Here is a 3,469-nt window from a genome sequence, read left to right on the forward strand (position 1 = left end):
ATTCACCCCTCACATCCAAGCCGTCACCAAAACCTGCCGGTCTCAGCTCCGCAACATTGCCAAGATCCGCCCTTTCCTCTCCATCCAAACTGCTACCCTGCTCATTCAAGCTCTCATCCTATCCCGTCTGGACTACTGCACCAGCCTTCTCTCTGATCTCCCATCCTCGTGTCTCTCTCCACTTCAATCCATACTTCATGCTGCGGCCCGGATTATCTTTGTCCAGAAACGCTCTGGACATATTACTCCCCTCCTCAAAAACCTCCAATGGCTACCGATCAATCTGCGCATCAGGCAGAAACTCCTCACCCTGGGCTTCAAGGCTCTCCATCACCTCGCCCCCTCCTACCTCACCTCCCTTCTCTCCTTCTACTGCCCAGCCCGCACCCTCCGCTCCTCCACCACTAATCTCCTCACTGTACCTCGCTCTCGCCTGTCCCGCCATCGACCCCCGGCCCACGTCATCCCCCGGGCCTGGAATGCCCTCCCTCTGCCCATCCGCCGCGCTAGCTCTCTTCCTCCCTTCAAGGCCCTGCTGAGAGCTCACCTCCTCCAGGAGGCCTTCCCAGACTGAGCCCCTTCTTTCCTCTCCCCCTCGTCCCCCTCTCCATCCCCCCGTCTTACCTCCTTCCCTTCCCCACAGCACCTGTATATATGTATATATGGTTGTACATATTTATTACTCTATTTATTTATTTATTTATTTATTTTACTTGTACATTTCTATCCTACTTATTTTATTTTGTTGGTATGTTTGGTTCTGTTCTCTGTCTCCCCCTTTTAGACTGTGAGCCCACTGTTGGGTAGGGACTGTCTCTATGTGATGCCAATTTGTACTTCCCAAGCGCTTAGTACAGTGCTCTGCACATAGTAAGCGCTCAATAAATACGATTGATTGATTGATTGATTGATTGAATAGGTTGTAAGTTGGAAATCAGAGAGGTAAGATAGGAGGGGTAAAGTGATTGAATGCTATAAAGCCAATGGTAAGGGGGTAGATGGGTAACCACTGGAGGTTCTTGAGGACTGTTTTTGTGTTTGTTTTTAATGATCTGGCCATCAGAGTGACGTGTGTCCTGGAATGGGGAGAGACAGGAGGCTGGGAAATCAGCCATGAAGCCGATGTAGAAGTCAAGGTGGGACAGTGTGAAAACTTGGGTCAGCATTTGCCAGCATTAGTGTATTGTTTAGTCTGAGGAAGAAAGATGTTAGCAATAATATAAGGTGTAAATAAAATCAGTGAAGTCTATTATTTGTGTTATGTTTCACTCATTGATGAATAATTATGAGACTTGTATTTGAAAACTTTCCTCAGACAGTACCCAACACTTTGAGACATTTATTCAGATAATATATTTTGTAAAGCAAAACTAGTCTACTTTCCCATGTTGGCAAACTGCTGTTTACAAACAAATAATGAACCTGCACAGGTGAATTCCTCCCCAGGAGTTTTGCTGAAGGTAACCACAGTTTAAAAGTCCATGATATGTTTTGTAGAATTATCTAATTAATGCCTCCTGTTAAACTTTCTCTTACCTCTTTTACTATTTATCTTCTCAATTTGCAGTAAACCATTAGCCATCAAAAATGGATTTTATTTTCATTTATCTGAGTATTTAAAATCAGCCTTAAATCCACAAATTGATTAGGGAATATTTGCCAAGGGGGATGCTTTTAATGTGTTCGTAGACTGCTCTTCTCCCTGCTGACTACTTCCGTGACTGGAGCAAAGAATCTAGGCTGATGCTAATCTAGAAGGACAGTCACAGCTCATGAAAGAATCATCACTGCTAATCAAATCAGAGTGAAAACTCACCACTCTGCATCACTGGGGACATTTCACATGCTGAATATTTCATGGGAAGGAGGCTATGACTATAGATGAAACACTCTCAACAGCTTCTTGTTGCGTGCAAATATTTACTTAAACATTCTGGCTTGGTCAAACTGGTGTGCAGCAACACCAGAAAACCTGGAGTGATCCATATAAATAACGGTAATTATAGGTGGCAACACTCTTGCTTGGGCACGCAAACTTTCAGGCTGACCTCTTGTGTTGTCTGTGTATCCTCGGCCTGCAAGATTAAGTGGGCAATACGCCATGGGAAATTTGATGCATACCGATGACAAATGCCTGTTTTGGCTGCCGAGAATTGAACTCAGTCGTACATCTGCAGAAACATCAAAACACAATCAAGGACTGACATCAAACCCCTGAGCCAGGAGAATTCCTGAGGTGAAAACGGGTTGAGCTGTGAAGTGCAGGAAAAGAATGCTTTACTTCTTCCTAAGCAGCTGTACCAGTTTTGTTCTGTTGAGCTATTGGAAAAAAATAAGAATGAATAAAAAGCATCCCTCTGGTTTCAGTCATCCTTTAGACTAGGGTTACAGCAAATAATTGTCATATGCATCAAAGGAAAGAAAATGCCAATAGTGCTTCATGTGCGCTTACTAATTTTTCAACTTTCCAGAGAACTGATCTTGAATGTGGAGAGGTAAATATAAGGCAAAAATTTACCTCTGGCATATAAAAAATGTCTTCCTCAGTAATGACTAATCAATCTATCTTTCTATGCTCTCAGAAGGGGAAGTTCATTATTTTTTTGATTCCTTTCTGCCTGTCTTGCCTTTCTTCTCTTGGGTTAGCGTGGTGATTCTTCCTTTACCTTCAGAACCCAGGACTCATTATCGATTATTTTCTGACTCACCAGGCCAGAGAGATTGCTTTAAACTAAAGAAGATAGCCTGGGGCTAGTACTGTGGGGTCTAAAATGTCCTTAGTCATAGTCACTATTGGAAATATTGCTGAGATATGGAGTTGAGGAAGGACAGCTTTCTTATTAACAAGCCAAAGATGGGGACCAAAATGACCCAACATTTAGCCCCAGTACTCTACATTATACCATGTAACTAACACTGTTTGAAGTAGCTGCAAAAGGGAAGAATGAAGTCTGCTGATTTTGACGCAGTTTTTTTTATAATGGTATTTGTTAAGCACTTATTCTGTGCCAGGCACTGTACTAAGTCCTGGGGTAGGTACAAATTAATCAGTTTGGACAGAGTCCCTGTTCCACTTAGGACCCACAGTCCTAATACCTCTTTTATAAATGTGATAACTGAGGCACAAATATATTGTGACATATTCAAGGACATGCAGCAGAGCTGGGATTAGAACTCAGGTCCTTCTGCTTCCCAGGCCTAGGGTCTACAAACTAGGCTATCTTGCTTCTAAACCTTGAACCTTAGAAATAGAAAATGTGGAAAAGAAAAGCAAAGTAGACTATCGTGATGATAATGGAAATGTGCCATCAACGGCACTAATTTGCTGGGCAAATCAATCACTCAGCATTTATTGAGGGTTATCTTCATGCTGGGAACTGAACTAAAAGCTTTGGGAGAGTACACTATAGTAAGTAGGCATAATCCCTTCCTTCAAGGAGTTTCCATTATAGCGGGTGAGAGACATTAA

This window comes from Tachyglossus aculeatus, chromosome 24 (assembly GCF_015852505.1).
Source record: "Tachyglossus aculeatus isolate mTacAcu1 chromosome 24, mTacAcu1.pri, whole genome shotgun sequence".
In the NCBI taxonomy this organism is placed as follows: Eukaryota; Metazoa; Chordata; class Mammalia; order Monotremata; family Tachyglossidae; genus Tachyglossus; species Tachyglossus aculeatus.